Consider the following 27,260-nt stretch of genomic DNA (forward strand, 5'->3'; position numbering starts at 1 on the left):
ACCCGCAGGGATTACAATCGAGATGGAAAAAAAAAATGTGCAAAATGATGTAAAAATAAACTTTGTAATAAAAAAAAAAAAGAAAGAAAGAAAGAAAAGCAACACAGCCTCCCAGAGTCGCTGGGTGGGCTTCCCTGAGTCCAGCATCTTCCTTCAGGATTTCCTGTCTGGTACAATAAGTTGTAAAATAAAATGTATCTTTAATCACCACCACCCCCTTTAGGATTTCAAAGGACCTGCCTAACAGTTCATCTTAGAGATGCAAATAGTTCCCTGACTTGTTCATTTATCTCAAGTCACATGCAGAAAGTTATTTGGCAGCTGCTCAGGGGAACAAAGGTGAAACCTCCAATTAAGAATGACTTATGGCTACTCCTGCAGCCAAGAGTCGCCCTGCCTTGTTAACCTCCTCTGCCCTGCTGTAAGAGATGGGAGCCTATGTACTCAGAATTCATTTATTCCTGTTAAGGATAATTATCTCAATTTTTGATGATGCCTCCAGCTATGGAAGAGTGATGGCATGCCAGTAAGATTTTTCTCTCCATTTGGGAAGAAAATGAGAGACTATATGACACATATAGGTCTCGCTTCATAAACACAGTAAATTAATAAGCCTCTTAAGAGCACAGTTCAAAGTTAAACTTCTAACACTTCATTTTTGCAAATACTTTTTATGTCTTCACTGTGTTTTTTAAATTTAAATGACAGTAGAAAAATAAAGAAGGCAAAATTTGTATATCAAACTATTGCTTCTATTAGGAGACCATTACACTAATGGGGGTGAATGGGGAAAGGGCTTCCAAGATTCTGAAATAAGGTTGTATTGTACCAATACTGGAACACGCTCCTGTGGTCTTCTCCAATCTCTCCCATTCCCTTCTCTAGCTATTCTTTAAAAACAGCTACTTCCCACTATAAATCAGAGATATGCTATAAGGGAGAGAGAGGGATCAAAAAGGGGAGGGATAAGCACAAGGGATGGTGGGGGTGGGGGGAAGTGTGACTTGGTGGTAGGAATTCTATGGGGACTACACCTGAGAGGTGAAAGCACTGTACAAAAATGAACAATGTAAAACATATATAAATAAATTATATAAAAATTTTTAAAAATACCTACTGCCTACTCACTTACTTCTGACTGAACATCCTTTCATTAGACTTCAGGACTCTAATTACATTAAATCTCTCGCTAGGATCATCAACACCATCCTGTGGCTAAATCCCATATCCAATTTTCAATCATTCCCTTAAATAACATAAGCCCCATTTGGGCCTTCCCTTGACCTTGAGCACTGGAGGAAATTGCCTTCATCCTCCCATCCTTTTGTCTATAGAAGTCAAAATTCCTTCCAATAGCCAGTGGCTATTAAGAAACTATTATGTACTTGTGTAATTATTCATTTAATCATGAAAATGTTCCTGTGAGTTAGGAAGTATAATAGTCTTAATTTTTGCAAATAAGGGGATTGAGGCTCGGGGCAGCCCCACACTGGGAGTGGGAGGTACGGGAAACCGGGATGTCTTAACCTCACCTCCAACTGACTCTGTCACTGCGGTCTCCAAACCTTTTTGGAATCCTGACCTTCAGTTTTCTTATCTGTTCTCTGTTCTTTACCACATCTTTTCCAAAGTAAAATTTAGTCCCTCTTTCAGTTTCATATTATAATAATATCTACTTCTATCAAAGACACAATTATTAAATTTTATGGCATTTACATGAGGATCTATGAAAGTGCCTCATCACACTGCTATATCCCTGTTCCTGCTCTTCTTTTTAATTTTTTTAATATATCCATTATATAACTCATTTTTTTACAATGTATGATTTCCCTGTGAAATTTCCACCACCAACTCATCCCTGGGAAGAGCACAAGGGACTATGGTGATGGCACATGGCTTCTTCTCTTCTATCTCCTTTCCTCGCCTTCTACTTCCAGAATTCCTCCAAAACCTCTAAATTCTCCGCCAGTCGTAAAGATCAATTTGTCCTTCCTGTGAAGTCTTGGGATGGGTGGTCTTATTATCAATTGTTTACAAAGATTATTTTGCCCACACACACACACAAGATACCCATTTCTCTCCATAATAAATTTTCTGGAACCACCTTTGAAAGCAGTAGCTATAACTTTCCCTAATTTATAACTGGTTTTGTGCCCTAAGACACATATACCCAAATTCTCCAACACTATTATTCTTCTTCCAAAACCGTTTCCTCTGCAATGTTTTCTAGTAAGGCCACTGTCAGCCAGTGTCCAAACCAGGAATCTCAGCATCTTCCTTGACTCCTCCTTTCCTGTCACTACCTAGTCCTCTCCAAAGCCAATGGATTCTAACTTTCTATTCTCTTTAGCTTTTTCTAGTTCCACTGCTACCATCATGTCAACGGACTGATGTCCTAGTTTTGTCCTCTTCAACCAGTTTTGACAAGCTGTCAGAGAGATACTTCTAAGATAGAATTTGGATCTTACCATGGCCCCACTGAATACCCACCTTTCTCCTTGCCTAGTAGGTAAGTTCAGTGCTGTCTGACCCTGCATAACCTCTATAACCTCAAATCTCTAGGGTCTCTCTGCCTTTGTCTCTACTTGCATTCCATGAGCCAAGCAAAGGGGACAGCTTTCAACTCATCAAGCAAGATGCAATCCCTCTCTCAATTAACCCTGGGTTTTCCAACATGTCATCTCCTTTGTTAAAAATATATGATTTTCCCTCTTAGCCTAACTTCCTTTTGGAAACTATTTACAAATCACTCCAGTAAACTCTTTATGATTTCCGTGGACTACAGTAGGTACATATATAACATGCATATTAGTTGTAGGTGAGAGAAGATCCCCTTAAACTAATTTTTTAAGAGAGTATATTCACTAAAATAAAAGTTTTAATAGAAAGCTTTGTTTAATTCAAGTAAGAAAGTGGCCTCATTAAAAACACATATTCCAGTTCCTCCCTGGTGGCACAGCAGGTTGGAGCACTACAGTGTGAAGCTAAGCCAAGCCATGGCTACTTCCATGCGAGTTTGATCCCCACCACTGAGGTGACCCACATGGCATAGCAGACCTCTCCTATCTTGCCTACTGCTCTACTCAGCAGTGTACTTTGTCAATCTGCCTGTTCTGCTCCCCCATTCTGCTTCTGGTGAATCCTCTCACTGGCCCTGTACCTAGCATGTACCCCATTTTTGTATGCATAAATAAATAAAATCTTAAAAAAAAATACTTCTTCCTGTATACTTTTCCTTTGTGCAAAGTTTCATTTTCATATAATCTTCAGTTTGTGATGATAAGATTGTTGTGATGATAAAATAGCCACCAATAACTCCAAGATTAAACTCCACCAATTTGTTATCTCCTGGTAGTTCCAGCTGAAATCTCAGGAATTCCTCTTACCAACCACATTCTTACTCCACATCCTGTCCTAAAGCTGAACCTCATTCAGCCACCTGGAGTAGTCATGAAAGGAGGATGATACCCCAGGGAGAGTCAGGGTACTGTGTCCACAAGAAATGTGAGAGCTAGGAAAACTAAAAATGGATCTATGGAAGACTAAAGATAGATAGATGCATACATACATACATGGATAGATAGACAGAAAGACAGACACAGACAGACAAGATAGACAGACATAGATCAATCCATGAATGAATGCATGATAGATAGATACATAGGTAGACAAAAATAATAGAAAATTGATAGATAGGTAAGTAGATAAAGAGAGGAAGAAGGAAAAGAGTGTTTATTGTTTAATTCTCTAAGTTGCCATTTAGAGTAATTAGATACATTGTATGTATAAACATGTTTTTTGATTCCTAATTACCTCCAAAGGACACCAGTGAGAAATACAACATAACTGTATAAGGAAAGGGGCAAAGATAATAGTGTCGTACGATAAATTCTTTTGTGAGCTCTATGCCCTCGCTTTACTCAGTATCCACTCTTGCTAATTAAATAATTATAAGCTTCATAAACACTTGCTAATTAAACAAATGAGTAGGTTAACTCAGAGGTGAGCAACTTTTCCAGAGCAGATACTGAACATCTAAACTCCATTTTCCATATCAAGGTAATAAATCTATTACCTCTTGAGAGAAAGACATAGAGGCAGAGGCATTAACCTCTAAATAGGCAACAGCAAGAACCTGGCCTATTAACACTAACTGAAGTTAAATACCCCGATTCCTCAGGCTTAATGGTGATTTTGAAAGAAAAATATATTAAAAGAAAAGGTGGCTTTAGAACTAGGAAGCATGTGAAACTAAAATTCCCTTTAAAATAGTATTTCTCAAATAGTTCTGGGGTCTCATTTGTTTGTTTTTTCATTTGTTATGGTCTGTAAGACATATAAACTTAAGCTAAGTGACTTGTGGTACTGCATTTCTAAGCAGTTCACAGCTCAATTTCTAAATATGATGAATAAGCCCTAAAACAATCATAAAAATAGTTTCCAAAGCAACCATGAAGAAGCAATGTAAGATTTTAAAAATCTCAAGGAAAAATAACATAATTAAAAAAATTAAAATGGACTTACCTGTCTCTGCTCCTCATTCAGATATACTTCTTTGTTTCTGAAAGGCAGTTTTTCAGCTTAAGATCACAGTATGGTCGGCATGTCATAGGTAAATCAAACTGACATAATTAATTTTGAGGGGAAGAGAAAATGGTCTTACAAAGATACAAAATTCCAACATTACATTTATTCAATTGCCTATGATGCCAAGAATTTTTTTTTGCACCAGAAACTGTGTCAGAGACAAAGGATACCAAACTTGCAAGGCCTACACACTGCCTGTAGAATGTCTCAACATAATGGAAGAGGATGATTAAATAATCCTCGAAATCACTGTGTTGGAGGGTTTCATAGGCCAGTGAGGACAGAGAGAACAGGGTGATCAATTCTACTCCATACGACATTTAACTAGAAATCAGCTCTATTTTTTAAAGGAAATAGTTTCAGCATTTCAATGTATATTGTAATGTTTGTCACTGGATTTTGGTAAAAAAAGAATCTATTATATTTAAATAGTTTCCTTTATTTCTAAATTACTTGGAATTTTTATTAGAAGTGACTGTTGAGTTTTATGATGCCTTTCAGGCATCTATTGATGTAATCATTGACTTACTTCATTTAATTTGTTGATGTAATAAATTACATTGATTGATTTCCTAATATTGAATTATCTTTATGGTTTAAGAATAAACTCTACTAGATCATATTATACTGTTTTCATAATATACTGAAATCAACTGTTATATGCTATATAGAATGTATGTCTATTTATTTAGAGAAATATAGTTTCTTCTTTTTTGTAACATATTGATCAACTTAAAGTTATACTAGCATTGTACAGGTACCTCAGGTTTTTGCTTATATTTTGTGATCTGAAATAAATCAAGTAACATTATATATATATTTATAATTTTTTTTAAAAAAAATTCATTTATGTTTTTAAGAACTGGGGTATAGGCCAGAGGTGCAGGGGCAGTGAGAGGCTCCACCAGAGACAGAGTGGGAGCAGAATAGGCAGATCGATGAAGTACACTGCTGAGCGGAGCAGCGGGAGGGTCAGGAGAGGTCTGCTGTAACATGTGGGTCCCCTCTGGGGCGGGAATTGAACTCATGCTGAAGTGGCTTTAGCTTCCTAGTGCTGTGCTTTAACCCACTGTGCCACCAGGGAGGGCCCAACATTATATATTTTTAAAAAGATAGATAAAATTTTTGAAAAACCCATGCCTTTAATTTCTTTCAGAACCCCTTTCAATTTTAAATAAAAGTTTGGAACCCTTTTGGATAATAAAAATATTCTTTCTAGAATTTTTTAGTCATCTGTAGATAACAACAGAATCTGTAGATTATATCTCTGAATAGAATCCATAGTTGTAGTCCCCATGAAAACAGACTGTGTAATAGAGATCTGAGCACAGAGTTTTATTGGAGTGCTCTTGGGAGTTTAGATCATAGAAGAGTAAAGAAAGCAGGATTGCACATAGGGAGAAAAGCTGAATGGAACAGAGAGAGAATAACAGGCTTTGAGCATTCTGTTAGGAAGACTAAAACTGGCTGGTCCTTTAGAATTGTGCCTTGTATTAATCAGGATTATTCAGCAAAAGAGATATGTGTGCATGTATATTTTCCACCACTAGTAGGAAGAAGGAGTAAGAGAGAGAAAAGCGGAGAGGAGGGGTGGGGGAAGAGCAAGAGAGATTTACTATTAGAAGAATTAGTTCACATGATTATGAAAGCTGATAATCTACCTCAACAATCCATCTGCAAGCTAGAAGCCCAGGAGAGCTGGTGGTATAGTTCTACACTAAGTTCAAACGCACACAAACCAGGAGAATTGATGATATTAGGTCCTAGACCAAGAGCAAGAGTAATGTTCTGGATCAGAAGAATGCTCCCTTTCGTTCTATTCAGTCTCTAACAGATTAAATGACAACTACATTGAGGAAGATCTGTCTACCAATTCAAATACTAATCTCTTCCAGAAACACCCTGGCAAGCATAACTATCACATCCTCAAATGAGGCAGGAGGAATAGATCTTTGTATCCTTGCATCAAAGACCTGTTGGAGGGGAACTGTATCTAGGCAGAGAATCAAACTTGTGTAAGTAACTCCTTTAACTCAAGCATAAATCTGTGGGAGGGATTCAATTGTGAGTTATCCTAGCCAACACTCTAGCAGTTGAGGGAAAGAGCGTATGTTGGTCCTGAGTAGGTGGATCCAAATAGTGCACCATTACACCATGGCTAGTTGACTAAAATTTGCACTTAATTCCTTACATAATTTCCAGACTTTCCAAAACTTCTATATGCCTTTGTCAAAACTAATTATTATTTCACAACTTTATCCAAAACTAGGATGCTAAAAGGACTATAACATAGCAATTTTCAAATAGGTTCACCAAAAAAGTATATCAAAAGTATGTGAACAATTTTCCATTTGACAAATATAATGATTTTGATACTCAGGAATAAGAAGTTTTGAGGTTCTCATATGAGTGTTATTCTCCTCACAACTTTACCTTATCTCTTACTTATAGAGTAGCCATTCTAAAATATCTGCAATTTGTTACACTATTGCTTTAATATTTACTATCTTCCTTATCACATCATATTCTTTAGGGTTATAGAATTCCACATAATATGTTGCCAGTGAACATATTTCACAGTGTTTTTATGCAGTTTGGAGGTCGTATCTAAAAATTCTCAATTTCCCTTCATAAGCAAACACTTCCCTTATCAGGTTCCCATGTTCTAGGGCATCTCAACATATATAGCTGGCCTTTATAAAGCCCCCAACTCCAGGTCAAGTACTAAACAAGTAGGAACAGTCTCTATAGTCCAGAACCATGTAATTATTCAAGTTGGCCAATTCCCAGGAAGCCTACAAAATCCATCCACTCCCACTCCCTGCTATTCACAGAGTGCTAGTGAGAGCACAAGCTTGCTTTATTACCCAGCACAGTCCTTGGTGTGGCCCTTGAAGCAGGCTTCTGTCTTTGAGAGCTAAAAGTAACAGAATTCTGCTTTTCTTCTAACCCAGTGTCAGAGAATCATGTTGAGCCATTGAAAGAATCTTTAAATTTTATAAAATAGAACTTGTTTATCTGGTGTGTGCTTCTCTGCTTCTACACATTTACTAAGCCTGTCTTCTCTGTGTGACAAATTCCCCCTCCCCCGCCTTCAACCTCAGTTGTGTATAGCCCATCATTACTCAGAGATTCACCTAAAGTTCTCTCCCTTCAGGGACCCTTTTCCAGATCTGTGTTTCTCATCTGTCCTCTTGACTTTTTTTGGGCTATTTACTGGTAAGGTACACACAGCTCTGTTTTATGCTACAGTGACTTGTGGGCAGACCTGGTATCCTTTGCATTTGAGAAAAGATTTGAGAACACTCCAGTGTTTTTGTTTCTTTGATCGTCACATGGTTTGCTGCATGAGATCTGATAAAGGTAGCTCCCTCAACTGATATTTGCTGAATTCAATCTGTTGAAGCACTGCTATGTAATTTCAACCCTGTCTGAAAGTGACAAGTCACATTCCTGCCATTTAGATGTTCCGTTCTTCTGCTACCACTGTGGGGCAGGCAGTGAAGAGGTACAAAGTTACAAGTGAAGAGGATGGAGAAAAAGCAAATACTGAAAGTTTGCAGTCAGGCCCTAACAAAGGATGAACAGAAACAAGAAAAAAAGAATTCCAAATAACAAAAATACTGTAAGGAAGTTTAGGGTAGAGATATATAAGAGATGGACAACAAATTTTTGCTGAATATATAGTAAGATCTCAGTCCTTACTTCTCCCCAACCTGTAGACTAGTTTGCAGGCATAGAAATATTGAGGCAAAGAAATTTTAGACTTATTTAGAAGATTTCACTCAAGTCTTAAGAGATCTTTTAGACCCAGTTCATCATACAAGAACTAGAACTTGAGAGTGCTTTAAAAAGAACTGAGCACACTTGAATCAACTGCTACATTGCCTAACAGAGCCTTCAAAGTTTATAGACATTGAGTGAAGGGAAAAATTACTGGAAGATATCACAAACTGAGCCTTATGAGAAGAGAATTAGGAATTTAGTGAAACTGCAGTCTCCAGCATCAAGTAAGATCTGTGGGAGAGCTGGGTTGGGTGACAGGAGAGGGCAAGACTGGATGGGTGAGGTCACTTGTTAAGTTTTCTATGTCAGACCAAAGATTCTAAATCAATGCTAAAAATTGACCTATCAATTCTAAAACAGGTCATAAATTTTAAAGAAAGAAGCATTGTAAAAATAGCACTTCAGAAAAGGAGAAAGGACATCACAGTGTGTTGAGAGCATGGATTTGAAACAAGCCAGCATGGGTTTGGACTTTGCCTTCACCACTTATTCTGCAAGAAGGGTAATCTGGAGGACTGAGTAAGTTAATATGTATAGCATACTTACATTATTACTGCTCTAACATGGTTTTACAACCCCAGATATCACTGATCATAAATGAATTCGTTTGAAGGCTTCTGGCTTAAACCAGAATGCTGATGATGAGATGTGAATTTAGAACCACAAAGTAAAGAATTCCAGGCAATGCACCAAAAGAGGGATGAGGATATGGTAGGTTACCAAGCATGTCTAGGTTTGCAATAGATTGAAAAGTTAAAGATGAGTCCCAATTTTGAGAACAGACTGGGTTCACCAGAATTAGCAATTTTAAAGAATGTTAAAAGCATGGGGAAAAAATAAATGTTTTTCCTCACAAATTTGGAGTGAAATTATCTTTCAACATCATTTATGTGAGGTACCCATCTGCATAAAGATTCACAGATCCCACCTCCTATTTTCTCTCAAGGTTCAATTTTGGTTTTTGTTATCCTTGTTTCATTCCACACTTGTACAACCAACAGCATCCTTATCAAAATTACCCTTTATATACTTTTACCTTGTTCACTCCATCTCCTTAAAGTCCTACTAGTTTTTTCCAGACCCTGGAAGCATATTGTAAGTATTAGAATAGCCACACAGAACCTCATTGCACCAAGATTCCCAGGAAAACTTAAAATCCCACCTCTATGATCCCTCATTTGATGGTGACACTGCTGTGTACACATGCATAATACAAGACAAGAAGAAGAGAAGAGGGGTGTCTTTTTACCTCCAAGCATAAGTTCATAGCATAAGCTTTTCATGATGAAAGTAAAGGACGAAGCTGCTAGTCCTCCCAAAGCAAAAGCAAAAGCTTTGAAGACTCTGGCTCTTCCAAGCAAAAACAAAAGCCAAGAAAGAATTGCTGAAAGGTATTCATAGCCACAAAAAAAAAGAAAAGAAAAAGACCTGCATGTCAACCACCTTTTGGGGGTCCAAGACAGTGCAACTCCCAAGACAAGCCAACTATCTCGAACATCGCACTACCAGGAGAAATAAGCTTCACCACTATACCATCAAGTTCCCTTCAGCTATCGTGTCAGTTAAAAAGACCAAGGTCAACAAGCACCAGCTCAAACAGACATGAAGAAGCTCTATGATATCGTCAAGCTCAATACCCTAGTGGAGAGAAGGGATATGTTCCAATGGCTACTGACCATGATGCTTTGGATGCTGCCAACAAAATTAGGGTCATCAAAACTGAGTCCAGCTAGCTAACCTAAATATACATATTTTTTCACCATTAAAAAAATACTGGAGAAAAGCCCTGGAGGTGAAGAGGGAAGGACTGCTCAGCTCGGTGAGTGGAGCCCAGGCTACAGGGAAAGACTGCAGCTCCAATCCATGAGCACCCAGGAGCCCAGGTGCTAGGAAGTGCCGAGAAATGCAGGCTCTTTGGTCCCTTGCTAAAGCCCTGGAGGTAAAGAGGGATGGCTCAGCTCAGTGAGTAGAACCCAAGATGTGGGGAAAGAACTGCTCAGAGCAGGAGGTGGGGAGGAGGAACTGGTGAGTGGGGCAGCTCCAAGACTTGCAGCCTTTCTAGTGCTCCCTACAGCTCCCTGCCCCTGCATAAAAAGACTGAGCCTAAGTGCCATTAAGGCATGGTCAGAATTTGGCCAATTTTTTAAGGTGGGGTCAGCAAGATTCACAAAGCCTGAGAGGTAATGGGGGAGGTGGGGGGACGTTTACACAGGACTCAACCACAGGCCCAATCCTGGTAAACTGCAATAAGTGACCTGGAGACTTGCTTCTGGTCTACCTGCTTAGCACATCTATCCAAAAAACCTCTGGTAAAACCCTGGAGTTAGAGACAACTCAGCTCTGTGAGAGGACCCCAAGCAGTGGGGAAAGACTGCTCAGAGAGAGAGTGCTTGGAGTGGGCACAAAGAGCCCTGGAGGCATTGAGGGAGGACTGGCAACCTGCTCAGCTGGGAGGCTGGCAGCTGTGCTGGCACTCCCTGCACCCCTGCAGATGCCTGAAGACTTCTGAACCAGAAAGGCTCACAGTGTTCAGAAAGTAAACAAAACCAGTGACTGGCTCAATCATAGGCCCAGCTACAGGGAAACCTACAACACTTCTAACGTGCCACACCTCCCATGGACACATTCAAGCATAGAGGAAACCCAGGACATTGGAAGGCTACAAAGATCAACAGGCACCTTCCAGAGACAAGGACTCAACATGTTACTGGAAGAAGCTGAACACAAAGTGACACCTGACTGTTACTGGCTGAGAGGACAGACACAATTCCACACAGAGGGGGCTGGAAAAACAGGAGATACTGAAACAAATCAGAATATCCTCCACAACTGAAGTGTCTGGAAGTCCCTCAGCATCCCAGAAAGAACATCCAGAAAAAATGCCAGTGAATAGTAGCAACACCATGTCTCAGTGAATAGAAAGTATTAGAAAATACATGACAGGAAAAAAAAGATAAAAAAATACCCAAGCAAGTCCACAGGAGAAAAAGTCACCACAAAAAGATCAGTCACCAGAAAGCACCAAAGAATTAGAACTATTCAGCTTACCGGACAGAGAATTCAGAATCATCATGATAAACAAACAAAAAGAATATGAGAAGAAAAAAAATGATATGAGGCAAGCCATCAAGGAATTGAAGAATGCAAACAAGAAAATGAATGAAAGAAAAAAAATATATGAGACAAGCAATCAATGAATTGAAGAAAGAAAATGAGACATTAAAAAGGAAATAGAAGAAATGCAGGTGATTAAAAGGTCACTAGAGGAGATGAAGAATGCTGGGGAAAGCAATGAAAACAGAATAGATGAAATGTTAGAATGAATCAGCACCCTTGAAGACAGAAATAAAGAGAATTAAAACAAAAAAAGAAAGAGCAGTAAAAGTAAAAGGAATGAAGAAACACTTCAAGAGCTATCTGAAACCATTAGGAAAGGAAATATCAGAGTTATAGGTATCCCAGGTGAAGAGAAAGGCCAAGGAATAGAGATAATAGAAAAGAACTTCCCAAATGTGAAGTAGGAGATGAAAGTAGACATTCAAGAAGCAAGAACACAAATATACCATGACAATAGGAGAAATACAGCAAGACACATCATAGTAAAACTACCAAGAATACAAGACAAAGAAAAGATAATGACAATGACAAGAGGGAAGTAACAAATAACCTATATAGGTTATTTGGCTGACATCAGACTTCTCTGAAAAAAACACTATGGGGAAGAAAGGAGTGGAAGGATATACTCAACAAACACCAGAGCACCAAATGCCAATCAAAAATACTCTATCCTGCAAAGCTTTCCTTCCTCTACTAAGAAATAATAAGGACATTTCAGACAAACAGAAACTTCACAATCTTGTCATGACTAAACCCCCACTCCAAAGAAAATACTAAGCCCTCAAAAGAAAAAGAAGCCCTCAAACCAATTCCAACAGAAGAATGTACAAGAACAGTTCAAAACAGGAATAAGTATACAAAAAGTCCAAAAAAAAATGGCAAATATAGGTGCCAGTATATCAATATTATCTCTAAGTGTAAATGGCTTAAACTCATCAATAAAAAGACACAGAGTTGCAGGATGGATTAAAAAAAAAAAAAAAAAACAGGACCCAACATTCTGCTGTCTACAGGAAACATATCTAGTTACAAAAGATAAAGTCAGACTGAAAATAAAAGGATGGAAAACAATCCTACCAGCAAATAGACCAAAAAAGAAGGCAGGAACAGCTATACTTTTATCAGACAAAATAGACTTCAAACTAAAAAAAGGTTAAAAGAGACACAGAAGGATACTACATTATAATTAAGGGGACAATACAACAAGAAGACAAGACAATCATCAACATATATGCACCAAATGAAAGAGCACCAAAATGTATCAGGAAACTACTGTCATCTATTAAAACATATAACAGAGAAAATACATACATAGTAGGAGACTTCAATACGCCACTCTCCACAATGGACAGATCAACAAGACAAAAAATAAGCAAAGACACTAAAGCTCTCAACAATTTCCTGGACAACATGGGTCTAACAGACATCTATAGAACACTACACCCAAAAAAAATCTGAATACACATTTTTCTCAAATCCACATGGATCATTCTCTAGGGCTAACCACATACTGGGTCACAAGATAGATACCAAAAGATACACTAAGATCGAAATCATACCAACTATTTTCTCAGACCATGAAGGAATCAAACTAAAAATAAACCAAGTGAAGAAAGCAAGAAGCCCACCTACAATGTGGAGACTGAAACCCACACTACTGGAGGACCACTGGATCAATGAGGAGATCAAAGAAGAAATTAAAAAATACATTGAGGCCCTCCCTGGTGGCGCAGCAGGTTAAAGCACTGCACTAAAAAGCTGAAATCACTTGCACATGAGTTCGATTCCCGCCTGCCCCAGAGGTGACCACATGGCATGGCAGACCTCCCCTAACCCACCCACTGCCCCCGCTGCTCCCCTCAGCAGTGTACTTCGTCGATCTGCCTGTTCTGCTCCCCACTCTGTCTCTGGTGAAGTCTTTCACCACACCTGAGTCTCTGGCCTGTACCCCAGTTCTGGATGCACAAATAAATAAATCTTTAAAAAAAAATACATTGAGAAGAACGACAGTGATGATAGAAGTCTCCAAAACTTATGGGACACATTAAAAGCAGTTATAAGAGGAAAATATATAGCAATACAGGTTCACATAAAGAAACAAAAAAATAACTCAAAGAAACAACTTAATGTCCCACCTTAAAGAACTGGAAAAAGAACAACAAAATAACTCAAAAACCAGCAGAAGACAGGAAATAATAAAAGTCAAATCAAAAATAAATGAAATGAAAGTTAGGAAAACAATCCAAAAAATCAATGAAACCAGAAGTTGGTTCTTTGGAAAAATAAACAAGATAGACACTAGCCAGGTTTATAAAGAAAAAAATAAGAGAAAGCATAAATAAACAGAATCGTAAATGAAAGAGGAGAAATCACAACAGACCCAGCAGAAATCAAAAGAATAATCAGAGAATACTATGAACAACTATATGCAAACAAGTTTGACAATTTAGCAGAAATGGACAAATTCCTACAACTCTACAACCACCAGATAAAGAAGAAATAGAACAACTAAACAGGCCAATTACAAGCAAGGAAATTGAAGAAGTAATCAAAACCCTCCCCAAAAATAAAAGCCCAGGACCAGATGGATTTACAAATGAATTTTGCCATACATTCAGAAAAGAACTAGTGCCTATTCTACACAGACTCATCCAAAAAATCAGAAAAGAGGGAAAATCACCACATACTTTCTACAAAGCCAACATCACACTAATACCAAAACCTAGCAAAGAAAACACAAAACAAGAAAACTTCAGACCAATTTCCCTAATGAACATCGATGCAAAAATCCCCAACAAAATCCTAGCTAACAGAATCCAACAATGCATTAAAAGAATAATACACCACGACCAAGTGGGCTTTATCCCAGGAGCACAAGAATGGTTCAACAGCAGGAAATCAATTAATGTAATCTATCACATTAACCAACAGAAGAATAAAAACTACATAATCATATCAATAGATGCGGAGAAAGCATTCAACAAAGTTCAACACCCACTTGTGTTTGAGGCCCTCGAAATCCTCGGAATAGAACAGATAAAAGCCATATCTGGCAAACCCACAGCCAATATTATCCTCAAGGGAGAAAAGCTGAAAGCCTTTCCTTTGAGATCAGGAACAAGACAAGGGTGTCCACTATCGCCACTACTCTTCAACATAACATTGGAAGTTCTAGCTAGAGCAATAAGACAGGAAAAACACGTACAAGGAATCTACATAGGAAAAGAAGAAGTAAACCTTTCCTTATCTGCAGATGATATGTTAATTTACATGGAAAACCCTAAAAACTCCACAGAGAAATTAATCAAAAACATCAACCAGTTTAGCAAAGTAGCTGGATATAAAACCAACACACAAAAGTCAGAGGCCTTCCTATACACAAACAACCAATCAGAACAAACAGAAATATAAAAAAAAAAAATCTCCTTTTCAATTAAAAAAAAAAAAAGAATCAAATACCTGGGAATCAACTTAACAAAAGAGGTAAAAGACTTATACAAAGAAAATTACAAAACACTGTTAAAAGAACTACGAGAAGACACCAAGAAATAGAAAGACATCCCCTGCTCATGGATTGGGAGAATTAACATCATCAAAATGGCCATAATGCCATCCCAATAAAAGTCTCAATGATATTTTTCAAAGAAATAGAAAAATATTAAGATTCATAAGGAACAACAAAAGACCCCGAATAGCCAAAACTCTCATGACTAAGAAGATAGAGAATGGAAGAATTACAACCCCAAACTTTAAGCTATACTACAAATCCATACTAATGAAAACTGCATGTTAGTGGAACAGGAAAAGACTTACTGACCAGTGGATTCAGATAGAAACTCCAGATATAAACCCACAGGTTTATGGGCAGCTAATCTTTGACAAAGGAGCAAAGAAGATACAATGGAACAAAGAAAGTTTGTTCAGCAAGTGGTGCTGGGAAAACTGGGAAGCTACATGCAAAAAAATGAAACTAGATCACTACCTCTCACCATACACAAAAATCATTTCGAAGTGGATTAAAGACCTAGACATAAGAACAGAAACCATAAAATACCTGGAAGCAAAGATGGGCCAAACATTACATGACATACAATTCAGTTACATCTTTAAAGACAGAGCACCTAATGCAACGATAGTGAAGGCAAAGATAAATAGATGGGACTACCAAGTTAAAAAGCTTCTGTACAGCAAAAGAGACATTACAAAAAACAAGCAGACATCTCACTGATTGGGAAAAATTTTTCTCTCACAAAACTAGTGATAAAAGATTGATCACAAAAATATACGGAGTACTGGCCCTCCCTGATGGCGCAGCAGGTAAAAGCACAGCACTAAGAAGCTAAAGCCACTTCCGCATGAGTTCAATTCCCGCCTGCCCGGGAGGTGACCACATGGCGAGGCAGACCTCTCCTAACCTGCCCGCTGCCCCCTCAGCAGTGTACCTCGTTGATCTGCCTGTTCTGCTCCCCACTCTGTCTCTGGTGAATCCTCTCACTGCCCCTACCCCTCTGATCTGTACCCCAGTTCTGTATGCATGAATAAATAAATCTTTGAAAAAAAAATGCTTCTTTGGCCCTCCCTGGTGGCGCAGTGGGTTAAAGCACAGCACTGAGAATCTAAAGCCGCTTCCTCATGAGTTCGATTCCCGCCTGCCCCGTAGGTGACCACATGGCGTGGCAGACCTCTCCTGACCCGCCCGCTGCTCCCCTCAGCAGCGTACTTCGTAGATCTGCCTGTTTTGCTCCCTGCTCTGTCTCTGGTGAAGCCTCTCACTGCCCCTGAACCTCTGGCCTGCACCCCAGTTCTGTATGCACAAATACATAAATCTTTAAAAATATATATATACAGAGTACTGATGAAACTCAACAAAAATAAACAACCTCATCACAAAATGGGCACTTCTCCAAAAAGGAAATGCAGCTGGCCAACAAGCATATGAAAAAAAAAAATGTTCAACATCATTTGTAATAAGGGAGATGCAAATTAAAACCAAAATGAGATACCACCTCACCACAGTGAAAATGGCACATCTTAAAACAACTAACAACAAACAACAAATATTGGCAAGGATGTGGAAAAAATGGAACTCTCCTGCACTGCTGGTGGGAATGCAAACTAGTACAACCACTATGGAAAACTGTTTGGAGGTTCCTCAAACTGCTAAATATGGAGCTTCCGCAGGACCCAGCAATCCCACTGCCAGGTGTCTACCCAAAAGACACAAAACCACTGATTCAAAAAGATACCTGCACCCCCATGTTTATTGCTGCTTTATTTACAATGGAAAGACATGGAAACAACCCAAATGCCCCAAAGTGGATGACTGGATTAAAAAGATGTGGTACATATACACAATGGAATATTACTCAGCAACCAAATAAAAAGAAACACATGGCTTTTGCAGCAACATAGATGAAGCTGGAAAAGATCATGCTTAGTGAAATAAGCCAGGAAGAAAAAGAAAAATACTGGATGGTTTATCTCATTGCAGGAATATAACAGAACAGGCAAGAAAATAAAGATAATGATGAACAGCTATATACCAGAAAGACATATTATGGGGAATGGGGTAAAAAACAGTGGTGGGGGGAGGAAATGCACTGGACTATGGTGACGGCACATGAGTAATTGGGTGATGGGAAACCCACGGGGATTACAACTGAGATGAAAAAATGCACAAAATGATGTACAAATAAACTACTATATTATTTAAAGAAAAAAAATGCTGGAGTTTGAGTTACCATCTCCCCTCCTCTCATGTAACTCCTTTGAAGTTCTCCTTTTAAAAACTATACAGAGGGCCCTCCATGGTGGGCTCAACAGATTAAAGCACAGCACTGTGAAGCTATCTGCAGCCACTACAGCACAAGTTCAATCCCCAGCCAGGGAGGTGACCCACATGGTGCAGCAGACCTCTCCTGCCTCTCCCACTGTTCCCTTCAGCAGTGTATTTCAGTCAATCCACCTGTTCTGCACCCCACTCTGTCTCTGGTGAATCCTCTCACCTCTAGCCTGTACCCTAGTTCTTATATACATAAATAAATCTTTTTTTTTTAATTCAGAAATGAGATACAACAGGATTCTGTAGAGATCAAAGGAGAATATTAAAATGGAATTGCGTGTTGCCTTTTAAGGGCCGTCCTCCCCTAGGCTTCATTCTCTTCATAGTCTCTTTTCCTCTTTCCTGACTTAACAAATTTATCCCTATATACCTAGAAATAGACATATAAATGTAGAACAAAGTGAAAAAATTTAAAACCACTAATCTAAACCTTCCATTTTTGTGGATTGTGAAACATAAGTACAATGATGTTTAAGCAACTTTTAAAAGGCAAGAACTTTTTCATCACTCACTGAACACAGCTCAATATCTTCTATCACTAAGCATACCATAAATCAGCATATGCCATTTCAAATTATCTCACAAGAACCAACGGAAAGAAATATTATTATTCACTCTATACAAATAAGGAATCTAAAGATCATAGAAATATATCCACCAGCAGTCATTCAATTAGAAAGTAATAGAGACAAGTTTTAAACCCATGTCTTCCAATTCTTTCACTTGCTGGTATATTTAACTTGTACCATTTTTAGTATCTGGTTTGGGCTGGAATTGGCCTAAATGTCGATATAGTCCTTTCTCCTACATCTGGACTTTATTCAGGATCTTATTCATTTGTGCAATTTTTTCTCTGATTGTCCTTGTCAGTCCATGAGACTGAACATGTGCCATTCCCTGTTATCTTTGTCTTTACAATCTACCTACTTTTTTGTTAGAATTCTTTTGGCATTCATTAGTAATGCCTTGGGCTACAAATAACAGACAACCCAGATCCTGGAGATTTAACCATGAGGATACTATAATGAGGCAAGATCACAAGAATTTAGTATGAATTCGAAGACTCGTGAGAGGAGAGGGAGACCAATGGACTACGGTGAAAGATTATAGACTCCTTTTGGTGGGTGTAAAGTGATAACATATTTCTGAAAAGGTATTAAGCACAGCCCTAAGTCATACATTACCTCAATTAAAAATACAATTTCAAAAAACAACAAAGGTTGATTAGAATTGTTAGTTTCATTTTACTGTGGCCTTCACTTACTACAAAATTGGAAAAATATATATATATGAGCATAGAGAGACAAGCTGGTGATTTTCAGATGCCTCTCAAATTGGATAGTCTCAACATGAAATAGTGACCCCCCAAAGAAAGGGAGTCGCCCCACCTTAGGAATGGTGGAGCTGAGCACCAATGGGAAGGTAAAAAGACTTGGGACAGACGACTGGGGGGGGAAGGCCCGGTGGAAGTACATGGAACAGAGACATGTAAAGGAAAATCCATGCTTTCTTCTTGGCCTGACACTTGTACCAGAGACTTGAGAACATCTAAGGAGAGCAGACACTGCAAAGAGAGGTGGGTGAGACCAGTGGCTATTACATCTTTCCATGACCAGCCATAGATTAAGCTAGCAACCCAACAATATCTTCAAAACCCTAGGCTCCTTCATCCTGACTTGCATTTTTATTTTGTTCTTTGCCTTTCAAACCCACCTGGCTCCTTTGGCCTCCTTCTTATAGATCCGCACCAGAAGGTACTTTAGTTTGTGGCAGGCTTTCAGGCTCTAGTGGTCCTGCTTTGAGACAACCCTGTTAGTAGGGCATTTGCCCATAAGGGATGAATAATTTGGGGTGCCTCATTTGAAAACTATATTCTTTCTTTTCTTTATATTGCACAAATTCTATTAAATTTCTTTTCTGTTGACGGTCTTATGCACCATGAATATGTTTGTCTTTAAGCAGCAGATGGCATAACCCAATTAGAGTGTACAGGTTTGGGGAATCTCCAGGTGCCCCTCAGTCTACCTGCTAACAAATATGGGAATTCATTAATCCAGGGGAGGTCAAAACTTTCTGCTTATTGCCTTTAGCACCATTTCTCTGGAAAAGGATGCTCTCAGCAGGAATGATCTATGCCACTATCATGTAAGAAAATTTTTGCTGCCTGCCCCAGCTAGTTATTTCCATGTTGTATTTCGCACTACATCAAGTCAATTACATCCTTCCATGATCAACCATGGACAAAGCTAGCAGCTCAACAATATCTTCAAAAACCCAGGCTCTGAGCAAAACAGGCATTTTATAAAGCTAAACTCCATTAACCACCAAATATAAGCTTTTTATCTTCTTGGTTTTCATCTTAAGATCACAAGCTGATCAATACAAATCCAGTCAATGAATCATCACACCAACATACTTAGCAGGAAAAGCTAGGTAAGATAAACAAATTTTCTCTTGCAAATCTTTAAGGTTCTACCTAACAGGGAAAGAGTTCATAAATGCACCCTTGCAGGCTTCTTACTGACAGGTCATTGGTCAGAACTGAGTCACATCCTGTTGGCTACAAAGGTGTCTGGGAAAGTGAGATGAAGAAAGGCTGAAAGAGAGCTCTATGACTTAGACCAAGGTAGTTTCAGCTGTAGAGCAGAGCAATTCAGCTCTCTGACCAAAATGCAGTTTGGTTAATAAGGAATCAGAGGGGAATGGATAATGACTACACATACCATTAGACACTTTATATAACATCTTTAATATCATTTTTTGCATGACTTAGGACACGAAAAGAACCTGTTTATACAATCTTAAATTAAGCAAAAATTCCATCATATAAAATATTTTCTCTCAACCCAGATTTACAAAGCAATCAAACTCTCCTTGTTTTTTTGTGTTTTGTTATTTGTTCTCACGTATTTAAGAGGTCTAAATTTTATTACCCAATTTTGTACTTGAGTCATTCCACTGGTTACAATAAAGGTTTCTACAATCAAATTCCCACAAAAAAAAAAAAAAGACATAAAAAGGTCCAATGCTTGGTGTCACCTTTTACCTTTCATTCTTAAGCAAAGTAATTGATAGTTCTTAAATGAAATTTAATAAACCATCATACCTGCTGAATAAAATACAAAGATAAATAAATGAAAAATAATTGATATCTCCTGAACTTAGTCTGCAGATGACAAGTTTTCTAGAGGCTTTCCTCTATCAATGGTCAAATCCCTAATTCTAGTCAGCACAGACATGACTGTGCTAGAATCCATCCTTTCCATAAGGGTTTATGTTTTTAACTTTTCTTCTCTTTGACAATTACTTCAGACTTTATTCTTCCTGCTAACCAATTGCTACCCATTGTGAAAATCCATATATGTTTGCTCCCTCTCTTCTTTCTCTAAATAAATCTAAAGAATAAATTATTTCCATCATTTGACTTTATCTAATCTTACATTTCCCCCTTTTTCCAGCTATCTTCTGATCATCCAGTATTCTGTGATCCTTCCCTAACTGAAACTCCTCTTGTTCAATATTCAATTATGCACAGACAATAAGACATAAATTCAAAGTGAGTGGATTTCCATTGTCACCACCATGACATTTTCAAAAATTAAACTTAGAGTATCATTACTTTGTTCATCTGCAACTCTATATAAATGTTTAATGCAAATCATTAAAGTGACTGAGGGACAAAAAGAAGAGGCCCAACAAATGTAAATTAATTATACAGGGCTAATAATTAAAAATTTAAAAAGTAATGAAAATCAGGTTTGTGTCAGCCAATATTAGATTTGGCTATGAGTAACACAGCTTTCAAAACATAGCAGCTTAATGGAGATATCGATTTCTCTCCCAGTGCTTACAGCTCATTGGTCATAACATGGTCAGGTGGCCAAAGGAAGGCTACAAGGGCAGGATACTTTATTTAAAATTATATCATTTTTTAATTGAGATAACACTGGTTTACAAAACTGTATGTGATTTAGTGGTATAGATTTACATCTCTTTGATGTATACTATCACACCATACCCACCACCAAAGCACAAATATTCCTTTACCATGGTTCACTGATCCCTCACCTCCCTTTATTCATTAGCCAAAAACCTACCCTATTTGTAGTTACATTTATGCAAATTGTGTGATTTATTTTTGTCTGTTCCATTGAATTGTTGCTTTATATTCTGCATATAAATCATTTAGAACTTACTTTTTTTTCTATTTTAATTTTTGCTTTTATTTTCTTTTTATTTTGTTTTGTTTTTCACAATATAGGATTTCTCCCCTCAGGTACAGTCACCTATAGTTTTCCCACAGTCCACCAAACTCCATTGTGCTTTCCTTTCCCCGTTTGTTATGCTTTACCTCTATGTCCCCCTCCTTTCCTGAGTGTCTCAGATCTACACTGAAGCTAGAAAAATCTTGTTCTCAAACAAAAGCTCATGGAATTATGTCTCATCCCCTGCCCTGTTAAAACAATCTTGTCTCCTGTATTTATTTTTTTTAATCATAGCTTATTTTCCTCTAAGAACTAGTCAAGTTGATGTTTTAATGAAATGTTTGTCCATGGGAGGGTCTAGTCTTATGGAAAGCGGGAAGGTGATGTAGGATTACAAAGAAGAGCATTTTAATGTCATCCAACCCCACCTCCCAAATTTAAATACTGTTTCTCTTTTACTTCTCATTTTTAAAATATTTTACTTTTTTTTTTTTTAGATTTTTTTCAAGTTAACATTCTTTCTCACTAGTCCTGTCTAGTTCTGGGTACGTTATATAAAAATGTAGTGTGGGTAGAGGTTCCTCAAACTGCTAAACATGGAGTTTCCCTACGACCCAGCAATCCCACTCCTAGGTATCTACCCAAAAGACACAAAAACACTGATTGAAAAAGATACCTGTACCCCCATGTTTATTGCTGCTTTATTTACAAATGGAAAAACATGGAAGCAGCCCAAATGCCCAAAAGCAGATGACTGGATTAAAAAGATGTGGTACATATATACAATGGAATATTACTCAGCAACCAAAAAAGAGAAACACATGTCTTTTGCAGCAACTTGGATGGAGCTGGAAAAGATCATGCTTAGTGAGATAAGCCAGAAAGAGAAAGAAAAATACCGGATGGTTTCACTCATAGCAGGAGTAAAATGGACCAGGCGAGAAAATAACAAAAATAATGAACCACCATATACCAGAGACATTTTGCAGGGGTGGAGTGGAGAATGGGATCAAAAACGGGTGGGGGGGGGAGGGAAGTACACGGGATTATGGTGATGGCGGCACACGGGTGACTTGGTGATGGGAAACCCACAGGGATTACAATTGAGATGGAAAAAAAAATGTAAAAAATGATGTAAAAATAAATTGTTATAAAATAAAATTAAAAAAATGTAGTGTGGGAAGGTTATTTTTTTTACTAAGGATCTTTTTTAAAAGATGTTTTAAAGTACAAAAAATAATTCAAAATGTATTAAAAACCTAAAAATAAGATCTAAAACTGCATATTCCTAGAAGAAAACATAAAAGCAAAGTTCCATGACATTAGATTTGGCAATTATCTTTTGAATATGAATCAAAAAGTATAGGTAACAAATGAAAAAACAGGCTAATTGGGCTACATGAAAATTTAAAAATTTTATTCATGAAAAACACAATCAACTGACTTAGTTGGCAACCACAATATAAAATTAAATATTTGCAAGCCATAGATCTGATAAATGGTTAAGCTCTAGAATATACAGAACGTCCTACAATTCAACAGCAAATAAACCAACTTGAAAACTGGCAAAGTCTTGAATAGACATTTCTGCAAAAAAGATATAGAAATGGGCAACAAGTATATGAAAACATACTTAACTTTATTAATTAGAGAAGTACAAATAAAACTACAGTGAGATATCTCCTTATATCCATCAAGATGGTTGTTGTAAGTTGGCAAGAATATGGAAAAATTGAAAATTCTGTATACATCTGGTAGAAATGCAAATATAGTATGGTAGTTGCTAAAAAATTTAAAGACAGTAACCCAGCAATTTTTCAAGAAATATACCTGGAAAAATTGAAATAACACAAACAGGTATTTATACACTCACATTCAAGCATTATCCCTCACAGTAGCCAGCAGGTAGAGAAGCAATCCAAGTGTCCATTGACAGATAAATGGATAACAAGTGTTGAACAGACATATAGTGGAATTTTATTCAGTTTTTAAAAAGGAAAGATATTCTGGCACATGAATGAACCTTAAAAACATTAAGCTAAGAGAAATGTCAATCACGAAAGAATAAATTTAAGTGATTCCACTTATATGAGGTATCAAGGGTTTTTAAATTCATAAAGTACAGTGGTCTGGTGGTTTACAGGGACTAAAGGAGATGAAAATAGGGAATTGTAATTTATTTGGTACAGAGTTTCAATTTTGAAGGAAAAAATTCTGAAGATAGATGATGGTGTGAATATAATTAAAGTCACTAAACTATAATGATTAAAAATTGCTACAATGGAAAAATTATATATATATTTCACCGTTATATATATTTCATCATAAAGAAGAGGGAGAGAAAGAGAAAAAGAAATGGAACATTCACCACAACCTGAATTACTATCTTAAAAAAGGCTGGAAATTCTCCCCCCACACACACACACACTTCTTCCTTCATCCTAAATCCCCTATTCCCTTATTTACTTTCATTAGTTTGTAATCCTGCTATTTCTGCAAAGAACTGGAATGCATATTTATTTGCGAATTTACTTATGTCATTGAAACCATGAAGGAAGGATAAATGAATGTTACACTTATCCACCCTCATTCTGTCTCTTTCCATCAATCTCCTTCTCCCACTACTCACACACACACACACACATGCTTGGGAACATATGCACACGCTTGCGCACACAGACATATGCACCCATACTTGATATCCTTCACACAGGTGGGTAATTTTACTTGGTTCCAATCCAAGCTAATAACGCTCTCTTCCAAATATTCTGAGGTAAATGGGATTAGTCATAAAACTACTTTGAGCTCCAATTCAAGTACATTGCTAGCATATCAAATTCCATAAACACAAAGCAATTGTACAAAGGAAAATCAAGGAAGTAACCAGTTCATAAGTGAAGGTTTGAGGGAACATAAGGTTGTTAGTAAAAAAAAAATAATAATAATGTACTTTTATTTCTCTTCCTGGGTTTTTAAAAATTCCAACTGTGGCATCTGTTTTGGACTGTTTCATAAAGAAGTGTTGATATGTAAACAATCTGGTAAAAATTACAAGCAATTGTATATGGTCATTTGTGGTTTATTATGACATCCTGCAGTCCACTCACTGTTTCATGAACAAACAAAACTAGGTTGTTTGTTGGATTTTCTGAAGTGCTCAACCTTTGAACTTCATGTTTTTATTCAGGCCAAAGAGACAAATTTCCTTGGGTCGTTAGGCCCAACCTTACTTGACATCACTGAGACCATGCCACTTTTCTAACCTGAGCTCTGAGGGCAACTCCAATCAAGTATTTCATTTTATCACAGTTATTCTGAAGCCACTGTATTTGATACAAGATAAAAAACATCCTGCCCATGTTTGATCAGATTACATGAATACTTGCTTTGGTGTATAGTCAGAAGAGGCCAAACAAAGGTAACAACAGTAAACTAAACTAACTAGTATAAAGTTCCCACAACCAACCATCTTCTATGATCTGTTTCTAGAGTCTTCCTACATTATCTTGGGACGCAAAGGAAACCACAAAGTCTTCCCTGTATATAGGTCTTTCCTCAAGAAGCAGCAAGAGGAGGAAAACAGATGTGAAGGTAGGTGCTACTAACCTCATTTAACAGATAAAATATTTGAAAATTGGGACAATAAAAAGGAACTCAGCAAAGTGCTTGAGAGCCTGGATAATGGACTCAGTTACGACCAAGATGAAATTCTTACTAATCGTGGGAACTCAGCAGGTTACTTAAACTCTCCCTTTTAGTTTTTTCATCTACAAAATTTATATTATATTAGTAATACATATCACATCACATGGCTATAAAAAAGTACTGAACACAAGACCCTATGCATACAAATTACCAGTTTATGTTAACTGTTAGTATAATTATTATGACTAGCATGTTTATAAAGAGACTTACATTAGCTCACAGCTATTGCAAAACTAATATATTTCTGTATCATTCAAGATGCTATCAGTTGTGCTGTAATGACAAAATAAAAAGCCAGTGGCTTGTACATTATACATTTAACAAAGGGGACACATTTATAATCTACAAAGAAACTCATACAACTCAAGAACAAAAAAAAAAAAAGATAACTCAATCAAAAAATGGGCAAAAGAGCTAAATAGACACTTTTCCAAAAAAGAGACACATGAAAAAATGTCTATAATCAGTTATCATCAGAGAAAAGCAATGGATCACATCAAAAAGACTAGAAACAACAGGTACTGGAAAGGATGTGGCAAAAAAAAGTAATACTGGACACTGTTGGGTGGAATGTAGACTGTCCAATGGGAAAGTGTATAGAGACTTTTCAAAAGAATCTACCACATAATCCAACAATTCTACTCCTAAGTAACCACACAAAGTGCAAAAGCACTAATTCACAGGTATATATGTACAGGTATATATGTACTCCAGTGGTCACTGAAGCACTACTTATAGTAGCCAAGTTATGGAAACAACTTAAGTGTTCAACTACAGAGAATGGATAAAGAGGATATGGTGCATGTATGTATACAATGTATGCATATGTGTGTGTACATACATATATATGTACGTATGCAATGGACAACAACTAAGGAAAATGGCTTCTTGCCATTAGCCACAAAATGAATAGAACTAGAAGAAATTGTGTTAAATGAAATAAATCAAAGAAAAAAAACAAATATAGATTATTTACTTACATGTGGGTTATAACAAAACAAAACAAAGGGACAGAAAAAACTAAACTAAAACAAATTCCAGTTATCTGACTAAACTAAAACAAATTCCAGTTATCTGACTGTAAAACTGAAGCTACCAGAAGGAAGAACAGAAGAGAGGTGCACAGAGGGGAAGAGGCCAAGTGGACTATAATAGAGGATTGTTGCTGCTTTGTGATGATTATAGTATATAACATACATATGAAGGCATGTGAACCCACAATCCTAAATCATATATGTGTTATAAACCAGTTACCTCAATAAAAAAAAACACAAAATACAAATACACTACAAAATTTATACAAATATATTACAAAATAAAAATAAAGAAATAAAGTCATAGAAACAAATTAATTGTTTCCAGGGGGGTGGAGATGGGGTATGGGTGAAATGGGCGAAGGTGTTCAAAATGTACAAACTTCTGGTTATAAAATCTTTGAATGTATTGTTCACTAAGTTAGGTATTGGTTTAAATAATACTTTTTCAAAGAGGCCCTTACTGGCCAGCTAATCTAAACTGGAGTGCTTCAATCATCTCTGTTTTCTTCAAAGTCTTCAAAACCATTGTTTACATATCAATTTAATTACATAATTTATGATTGCATATGATTATATACAATTACAGTTATTTACATTACAGTCATATTACTTTATGGTTACATTAAAACTATGTATTTCCTCCTTAATTACCTTTTTCCCTGTAAACTTCATGAGCACAGGGCCCTTAATTCTATTTTCATTGCTTTAAACCTCATGCTAGCAGAGTGCCGGAGTCACAGTAGGCACTCATCAAAAATGCTGAAAAACTAATTCAAGAAGTCAATTAACAGAGCAATAATTCTCATTCTTTCTGCTCTATGTGCCTCCATCAGGTCTTCTCTCCTTTCCTTTTCAATTCTCACCCATATAGTGTCACAAAATATATGGTCGAGTATTGACAGCTCTAGGCCTGGGTTTCCAGAGATACATACACTCTTCAAACATCCAACTCTTTCTTCAAGACTTGGTTTCTTTCCTGTC

The sequence above is a fragment of the Condylura cristata genome, unplaced genomic scaffold (genome assembly GCF_000260355.1).
Source record: "Condylura cristata isolate star-nosed mole 26May11 unplaced genomic scaffold, ConCri1.0 scaffold00006, whole genome shotgun sequence".
NCBI lineage: Eukaryota > Metazoa > Chordata > Mammalia > Eulipotyphla > Talpidae > Condylura > Condylura cristata.